Raw genomic sequence first — 9,949 nt, 5'->3', positions numbered from 1 at the left:
CGTGAACCCCTTAAGGACTCAAGTATACATACATTAATCGTAAAACGAAAACGAGTGTCATGAGCTGCAGACGTGACCGAAGTGAGCCGATCCGCTGCCGAATTTACGCGTGCCGCGGACGCAAAGTGGGGGGAACCTCGACGACGTGACGTCACCCGATCGCGGCTACGCGAAGTCGGTAAAGTGGATCGAATGCGTATCGGTTTGCCGGAACATTACTCCCCCTTGCCGAGACGCAGTCTCCGTAAAAGACGCGGTATTGTTGAATATCGCGAGCGTAGGCGCGAAAGCGGAGGAACGAGATGGAGGCGCGAGAGCGCACGAGCACGCAAGAATGTGACAGCGCACCAGCGGAGGCGCGAGAGTGGAGGCGTACGAGAGTGAGCGTGGAGGCTTGACAGCGCGAAAGCGGAAGTGCAAATGCGCACAAGCGCTGGAGCGAGAGTACGAGCGACGGCGCGACAGCGCGTAGATCCTTTTCGAACTGGCTTCGAACATAAAAGACAGCCTACTAGCATCGATATGAACGCGGTGAGATTATGTTTCCAAGTTTTCTTAGAAGGATCTCAAAAGGGAAAATTCAATGTCGCGTTACCGACGGTTGTGTCCGATCCTATATTTGATAAGAAGGCAATGTCGAATCTTGTAGTTGTCAAGCTCAGTCATTCTACAGCTTTGGTCAAGGGCGGTTTGGTAATAATTTTGCTATGCGAGAAGTTTGCAAAAAAACGACATACAGGTCCGATTTTTCGAAGAGAAGGGCGGGCAAGTGGTGTGGGAAGGATTTGGTGGTTTTCAGCCTACTGATGTACATGAGCTAATTGCGATAGTGTTCAAAACACCGACTTACCGTATACAACAAGTGGACCATCCCGTTCAAGTATACATTCAGCTGAAGAGACCATCGGATGCAGCAACTAGCAAATCGTTACTGTTTCAAATGTTACCACTTGGTACAGGTAGGCCTGCATTCTGGTCTTTGCAGAAAGCATTCGCCCGAAAGAAAACAGATTATAGTACATTTGGTAAAATATTAGCCACCGAGTCTGCCTTACACTCGAACGTTGCGCCTTGATACCCGCGCAATTTCGATGACTTTAACAATAACGACTTCGACATTAAGAGGTCGACTGACAAAATCTCTGCCTTACGCGTTTTGAACGATCTGTATAACGTAAAGAATACATTAGACTCTTGTAACGGAAGTGCCGAGGCCAATCGTAACGTAACAGAAAACGTGAACCCCTTAAGGACTCAAGTATACATACATTTATCGTAAAACGAAAACGAGTGTCATGAGCTGCAGACGTGACCGAAGTGAGCCGATCCGCTGCCGAATTTACGCGTGCCGCGGACGCAAAGTGGGGGGAACCTCGACGACGTGACGTCACCCGATCGCGGCTACGCGAAGTCGGTAAAGTGGATCGAATGCGTATCGGTTTGCCGGAACATTACTCCCCCTTGCCGAGACCCAGTCTCCGTAAAAGACGCGGTATTGTTGAATATCGCGAGCGTAGGCGCGAAAGCGGAGGAACGAGATGGAGGCGTGAGAGCGCACGAGCACGCAAGAATGTGAGAGCGCACGAGCGGAGGCGCGAGAGCGCACGAGCGCAAACGTGACAGCTCACCAGCGGAGGCGCGAGAGTGGAGGCGTACGAGAGTGAGCGTGGAGGCTTGACAGCGCGAAAGCGGAAGTGCAAATGCGCACAAGCGCTGGAGCGAGAGTACGAGCGACGGCGCGACAGCGCGTAGATCCTTTTCGAACTGGCTTCGAACATAAAAGACAGCCTACTAGCATCGATATGAACGCGGTGAGATTATGTTTCCAAGTTTTCTTAGAAGGATCTCAAAAGGGAAAATTCAATGGCGCGTTACCGACGGTTGTGTCCGATCCTATATTTGATAAGAAGGCAATGTCGAATCTTGTAGTTGTATAGCCCAGTCATTCTACAGCTTTGGTCAAGGGTGGTTTGGTAATAATTTTGCTATGCGGGATGGTTGCGAAAAAAAGACATACAACTCCGATTTTTCGAAGAGAAGGACGGGCAAGTGGTGTGGGAAGGATTTGGTTGTTCTCAGCCTACTGATATACATGAACAAATTGCGATAGTGTTCAAAACACCGACTTACCGTATACAACAAGTGGACCATCCCGTCAAGTATACATTCAGCTGAAGAGACCATCGGATGGAGCAACTAGCAAATCGTTACTGTTTCAAATGTTACCACTTGGTACAGGTAGGCCTGCATTCTGGTCTTTGCAGAAAGCATTCGCCCGAAAGAAAACAGATTATAGTACATTTGGTAAAATATTAGCCACCGAGTCTGCCTTACACTCGAACGTTGCGCCTTGATACCCGCGCAATTTCGATGACTTTAACAATAACGACTTCGACATTAAGAGGTCGACTGACAAAATCTCTGCCTTACGTGCTTTGAACGATCTGTATAACGTAAAGAATACATTAGACTCTTGTAACGGAAGTGCCGAGGCCAATCGTAACGTAACAGAAAACGTGAACCCCTTAAGGACTCAAGTATACATACATTTATCGTAAAACGAAAACGAGTGTCATGAGCTGCAGACGTGACCGAAGTGAGCCGATCCGCTGCCGAATTTACGCGTGCCGCGGACGCAAAGTGGGGGGAACCTCGACGACGTGAGGTCACCCGATCGCGGCTACGCGAAGTCGGTAAAGTGGATCGAATGCGTATCGGTTTGCCGGAACATTACTCCCCCTTGCCGAGACGCAGTCTCCGTAAAAGACGCGGTATTGTTGAATATCGCGAGCGTAGGCGCGAAAGCGGAGGAACGAGATGGAGGCGCGAGAGCGCACGAGCACGCAAGAATGTGACAGCGCACCAGCGGAGGCGCGAGAGCGCACGAGCGCAAACGTGACAGCGCACGAGCGGAAGCGCGAGAGTGGATGCGTACGAGAGTGAGCGTGGAGGCTAGACAGCGCGAAAGCGGAAGTGCAAATGCGCACAAGCGCTGGAGCGAGAGTACGAGCGACGGCGCGACAGCGCGTAGATCCTTTTCGAACTGGCTTCGAACATAAAAGACAGCCTACTAGCATCGATATGAACGCGGTGAGATTATGTTTCCAAGTTTTCTTAGAAGGATCTCAAAAGGGAAAATTCAATGTCGCGTTACCGACGGTTGTGTCCGATCCTATATTTGATAAGAAGGCAATGTCGAATCTTGTAGTTGTATAGCCCAGTCATTCTACAGCTTTGGTCAAGGGTGGTTTGGTAATAATTTTGCTATGCGGGATGGTTGCGAAAAAAAGACATACAACTCCGATTTTTCGAAGAGAAGGACGGGCAAGTGGTGTGGGAAGGATTTGGTTGTTCTCAGCCTACTGATATACATGAACAAATTGCGATAGTGTTCAAAACACCGTCTTACCGTATACAACAAGTGGACCATCCCGTCAAGTATACATTCAGCTGAAGAGACCATCGGATGGAGCAACTAGCAAATCGTTACTGTTTCAAATGTTACCACTTGGTACAGGTAGGCCTGCATTCTGGTCTTTGCAGAAAGCATTCGCCCGAAAGAAAACAGATTATAGTACATTTGGTAAAATATTAGCCACCGAGTCTGCCTTACACTCGAACGTTGCGCCTTGATACCCGCGCAATTTCGATGACTTTAACAATAACGACTTCGACATTAAGAGGTCGACTGACAAAATCTCTGCCTTACGTGCTTTGAACGATCTGTATAACGTAAAGAATACATTAGACTCTTGTAACGGAAGTGCCGAGGCCAATCGTAACGTAACAGAAAACGTGAACCCCTTAAGGACTCAAGTATACATACATTTATCGTAAAACGAAAACGAGTGTCATGAGCTGCAGACGTGACCGAAGTGTGCCGATCCGCTGCCGAATTTACGCGTGCCGCGGACGCAAAGTGGGGGGAACCTCGACGACGTGACGTCACCCGATCGCGGCAACGCGAAGTCGGTAAAGTGGATCGAATGCGTATCGGTTTGCCGGAACATTACTCCCCCTTGCCGAGACGCAGTCTCCGTAAAAGACGCGGTATTGTTGAATATCGCGAGCGTAGGCGCGAAAGCGGAGGAACGAGATGGAGGCGCGGGAGCGCACGAGCACGCAAGAATGTGAGAGCGCACGAGCGGAGGCGCGAGAGCGCACAAGTGCAAGCGTGACAGCGCACCAGCGGAGGCGCGATAGTGAGCGTGGAGGCTTGACAGAGCGAAAGCGGAGGCGTAAATGCGCACGAGCGTGGAGGCTTGACAGCGCGAAAGCGGAGGCGTAAATGCGCACTTGCGTGGAGGCTTGACAGCGCGAAAACGGAGGTGCAAATGCGCACAAGCTGTGGAGCGAGAGTACGAGCGACGGCGCGAGAGCGCGTAGATCCTTTTCGAATTGGCTTCGAACATAAAAGACAGCCTACTAGCATCGATATGAACGCGGTAAGATTATGTTTCCAAGTTTTCTTAGAAGGATCTCAAAGGGGAAAATTCAATGTCGCGTTACCGACGGTTGTGTCCGATCCTATATTTGATAAGAAGGCAATGTCGAATCTTGTAGTTGTCAAGCCCAGTCATTCTACAGCTTTGGTCAAGGGCGGTTTGGTAATAATTTTGCTATGCGAGAAGTTTGCAAAAAAACGACATACAGGTCCGATTTTTCGAAGAGAAGGACGGGCAAGTGGTGTGGGAAGGATTTGGTGGTTTTCAGCCTACTGATGTACATGAGCTAATTGCGATAGTGTTCAAAACACCGACTTACCGTATACAACAAGTGGACCATCCCGTTCAAGTATACATTCAGCTGAAGAGACCATCGGATGGAGCAACTAGCAAATCGTTACTGTTTCAAATGTTACCACTTGGTACAGGTAGGCCTGCATTCTGGTCTTTGCAGAAAGCATTCGCCCGAAAGAAAACAGATTATAGTACATTTGGTAAAATATTAGCCACCGAGTCTGCCTTACACTCGAACGTTGCGCCTTGATACCCGCGCAATTTCGATGACTTTAACAATAACGACTTCGACATTAAGAGGTCGACTGACAAAATCTCTGCCTTACGTGCTTTGAACGATCTGTATAACGTAAAGAATACATTAGACTCTTGTAACGGAAGTGCCGAGGCCAATCGTAACGTAACAGAAAACGTGAACCCCTTAAGGACTCAAGTATACATACATATATCGTAAAACGAAAACGAGTGTCATGAGCTGCAGACGTGACCGAAGTGAGCCGATCCGCTGCCGAATTCACGCGTGCCGCGGACGCAAAGTGGGGGGCGCCTCGACGACGTGACGTCACCCGATCGCGGCTACGCGAAGTAGGTAAAGCGGATCGAATGCGTATCGGTTTGCCGGAACATTACTCCCCCTTGCCGAGACGTAGTCTCCGTAAAAGACGCGGTATTGTTGAATATCGCGAGCGTAGGCGCGAAAGAGGAGGAACGAGATGGAGGCGCGAGAGCGCACGAGCACGCAAGAATGTGACAGCGCACCAGCGGAGGCGCGAGAGTGGAGGCGTACGAGAGTGAGCGTGGAGGCTTGACAGCGCGAAAGCGGAAGTGCAAATGCGCACAAGCGCTGGAGCGAGAGTACGAGCGACGGCGCGACAGCGCGTAGATCCTTTTCGAACTGGCTTCGAACATAAAAGACAGCCTACTAGCATCGATATGAACGCGGTGAGATTATGTTTCCAAGTTTTCTTAGAAGGATCTCAAAAGGGAAAATTCAATGTCGCGTTACCGACGGTTGTGTCCGTTCCTATATTTGATAAGAAGGCAATGTCGAATCTTGTAGTCGTCAAGCCCAGTCATTCTACAGTTTTGGTCAAGGGCGGTTTGGTAATAATTTTGCTATGCGAGAAGTTTGCAAAAAAACGACATACAGGTCCGATTTTTCGAAGAGAAGGACGGGCTAGTGGTGTGGGAAGGATTTGGTGGTTTTCAGCCTACTGATGTACATGAGCTAATTGCGATAGTGTTCAAAACACCGACTTACCGTATACAACAAGTGGACCATCCCGTTCAAGTATACATTCAGCTGAAGAGACCATCGAATGGAGCAACTAGCAAATCGTTACTGTTTCAGATGTTACCACTTGGTACAGGTAGGCCTGCATTCTGGTCTTTGCAGAAAGCATTTGCCCGAAAGAAAACAGATTATAGTACATTTTTTAAAATATTAGCCACCGAATCTGCCTTACACTCGAACGTTGCGCCTTGACACCCGCGCAATTTCGATGACTTTAATAATAACGACTTCGACATTAAGACGTCGACTGACAAAATCTCTGCCTTACGCGTTTTGAACGATCTGTATAACGTAAAGAATACATTAGACTCTTGTAACGGAAGTGCCGAGGCCAATCGTAACGTAACAGAAAACGTGAACCCCTTAAGGACTCAAGTATACATACATATATCGTAAAACGAAAACGAGTGTCATGAGCTGCAGACGTGACCGAAGTGAGCCGATCCGCTGCCCAATTTACGCGTGCCGCGGACGCAAAGTGGGGGGAACCTCGACGACGTGAGGTCACCCGATCGCGGCTACGCGAAGTCGGTAAAGTGGATCGAATGCGTATCGGTTTGCCGGAACATTACTCCCCCTTGCCGAGACGCAGTCTCCGTAAAAGACGCGGTATTGTTGAATATCGCGAGCGTAGGCGCGAAAGAGGAGGAACGAGATGGAGGCGCGAGAGCGCACGAGCACGCAAGAATGTGAGAGCGCACGAGCGGAGGCGCGAGAGCGCACGAGCGCAAACGTGACAGCTCACGAGCGGAAGCGCGAGAGTGGAAGCGTACGAGAGTGAGCGTGGAGGCTTGGCAGCGCGAAAGCGGAAGTGCAAATGCGCACAAGCGCTGGAGCGAGAGTACGAGCCACGGCGCGACAGCGCGTAGATCCTTTTCGAACTGGCTTCAAACATAAAAGACAGCCTACTAGCATCGATCTGAAAGCGGTGAGATTATGTTTCCAAGTTTTCTTAGAAGGATCTCAGACGGGAAAATTCAATGTCGCGTTACCGGCGGTTGTGTCCGATCCTATATTTGATAAGAAGGCAATGTCGAATCTTGTAGTTGTCAAGCCCAGTCATTCTACAGCTTTGGTCAAGGGTGGTTTGGCAATAATTTTGCTATGCGAGAAGTTTGCAAAAAAACGACATACAGGTCCGATTTTTCGAAGAGAAGGACGGGCAAGTGGTGTGGGAAGGATTTGGTGGTTTTCAGCCTACTGATGTACATGAGCTAATTGCGATAGTGTTCAAAACACCGTATACAACAAGTGGACCATCCCGTTCAAGTATACATTCAGCTGAAGAGACCATCGGATGGAGCAACTAGCAAATCGTTACTGTTTCAAATGTTACCACTTGGTACAGGTAGGCCTGCATTCTAGTCTTTGCGGAAAGCACATGCCCGAAAGAAAACAGATTATAGTACATTTGGTAAAATATTAGCCACCGAGTCTGCCTTACACTCGAACGTTGCGCCTAGATACCCGCGCAATTTCGATGACTTTAACAATAACGACTTCGACATTAAGAGGTCGACTGACAAAATCTCTGCCTTACGCGTTTTGAACGATCTTTATAACGTAAAGAATACATTAGACTCTTGTAACGGAAGTGCCGAGGCCAATCGTAACGTAACAGAAAACGTGAACCCCTTAAGGACTCAAGTATACATACATTAATCGTAAAACGAAAACGAGTGTCATGAGCTGCAGACGTGACCGAAGTGAGCCGATCCGCTGCCGAATTTACGCGTGCCGCGGACGCAAAGTGGGGGGAACCTCGACGACGTGACGTCACCCGATCGCGGCTACGCGAAGTCGGTAAAGTGGATCGAATGCGTATCGGTTTGCCGGAACATTACTCCCCCTTGCCGAGACGCAGTCTCCGTAAAAGACGCGGTATTGTTGAATATCGCGAGCGTAGGCGCGAAAGCGGAGGAACGAGATGGAGGCGCGAGAGCGCACGAGCACGCAAGAATGTGACAGCGCACCAGCGGAGGCGCGAGAGTGGAGGCGTACGAGAGTGAGCGTGGAGGCTTGACAGCGCGAAAGCGGAAGTGCAAATGCGCACAAGCGCTGGAGCGAGAGTACGAGCGACGGCGCGACAGCGCGTAGATCCTTTTCGAACTGGCTTCGAACATAAAAGACAGCCTACTAGCATCGATATGAACGCGGTGAGATTATGTTTCCAAGTTTTCTTAGAAGGATCTCAAAAGGGAAAATTCAATGTCGCGTTACCGACGGTTGTGTCCGATCCTATATTTGATAAGAAGGCAATGTCGAATCTTGTAGTTGTCAAGCTCAGTCATTCTACAGCTTTGGTCAAGGGCGGTTTGGTAATAATTTTGCTATGCGAGAAGTTTGCAAAAAAACGACATACAGGTCCGATTTTTCGAAGAGAAGGGCGGGCAAGTGGTGTGGGAAGGATTTGGTGGTTTTCAGCCTACTGATGTACATGAGCTAATTGCGATAGTGTTCAAAACACCGACTTACCGTATACAACAAGTGGACCATCCCGTTCAAGTATACATTCAGCTGAAGAGACCATCGGATGCAGCAACTAGCAAATCGTTACTGTTTCAAATGTTACCACTTGGTACAGGTAGGCCTGCATTCTGGTCTTTGCAGAAAGCATTCGCCCGAAAGAAAACAGATTATAGTACATTTGGTAAAATATTAGCCACCGAGTCTGCCTTACACTCGAACGTTGCGCCTTGATACCCGCGCAATTTCGATGACTTTAACAATAACGACTTCGACATTAAGAGGTCGACTGACAAAATCTCTGCCTTACGCGTTTTGAACGATCTGTATAACGTAAAGAATACATTAGACTCTTGTAACGGAAGTGCCGAGGCCAATCGTAACGTAACAGAAAACGTGAACCCCTTAATGACTCAAGTATACATACATTTATCGTAAAACGAAAACGAGTGTCATGAGCTGCAGACGTGACCGAAGTGAGCCGATCCGCTGCCGAATTTACGCGTGCCGCGGACGCAAAGTGGGGGGAACCTCGACGACGTGACGTCACCCGATCGCGGCTACGCGAAGTCGGTAAAGTGGATCGAATGCGTATCGGTTTGCCGGAACATTACTCCCCCTTGCCGAGACCCAGTCTCCGTAAAAGACGCGGTATTGTTGAATATCGCGAGCGTAGGCGCGAAAGCGGAGGAACGAGATGGAGGCGTGAGAGCGCACGAGCACGCAAGAATGTGAGAGCGCACGAGCGGAGGCGCGAGAGCGCACGAGCGCAAACGTGACAGCTCACCAGCGGAGGCGCGAGAGTGGAGGCGTACGAGAGTGAGCGTGGAGGCTTGACAGCGCGAAAGCGGAAGTGCAAATGCGCACAAGCGCTGGAGCGAGAGTACGAGCGACGGCGCGACAGCGCGTAGATCCTTTTCGAACTGGCTTCGAACATAAAAGACAGCCTACTAGCATCGATATGAACGCGGTGAGATTATGTTTCCAAGTTTTCTTAGAAGGATCTCAAAAGGGAAAATTCAATGGCGCGTTACCGACGGTTGTGTCCGATCCTATATTTGATAAGAAGGCAATGTCGAATCTTGTAGTTGTATAGCCCAGTCATTCTACAGCTTTGGTCAAGGGTGGTTTGGTAATAATTTTGCTATGCGGGATGGTTGCGAAAAAAAGACATACAACTCCGATTTTTCGAAGAGAAGGACGGGCAAGTGGTGTGGGAAGGATTTGGTTGTTCTCAGCCTACTGATATACATGAACAAATTGCGATAGTGTTCAAAACACCGACTTACCGTATACAACAAGTGGACCATCCCGTCAAGTATACATTCAGCTGAAGAGACCATCGGATGGAGCAACTAGCAAATCGTTACTGTTTCAAATGTTACCACTTGGTACAGGTAGGCCTGCATTCTGGTCTTTGCAGAAAGCATTCGCCCGAAAGAAAACAGAT

Source organism: Lasioglossum baleicum, unplaced genomic scaffold, assembly GCF_051020765.1.
Source record: "Lasioglossum baleicum unplaced genomic scaffold, iyLasBale1 scaffold0024, whole genome shotgun sequence".
Classification (NCBI taxonomy): Eukaryota; Metazoa; Arthropoda; class Insecta; order Hymenoptera; family Halictidae; genus Lasioglossum; species Lasioglossum baleicum.
This window is presented reverse-complemented; position numbering follows the sequence as displayed.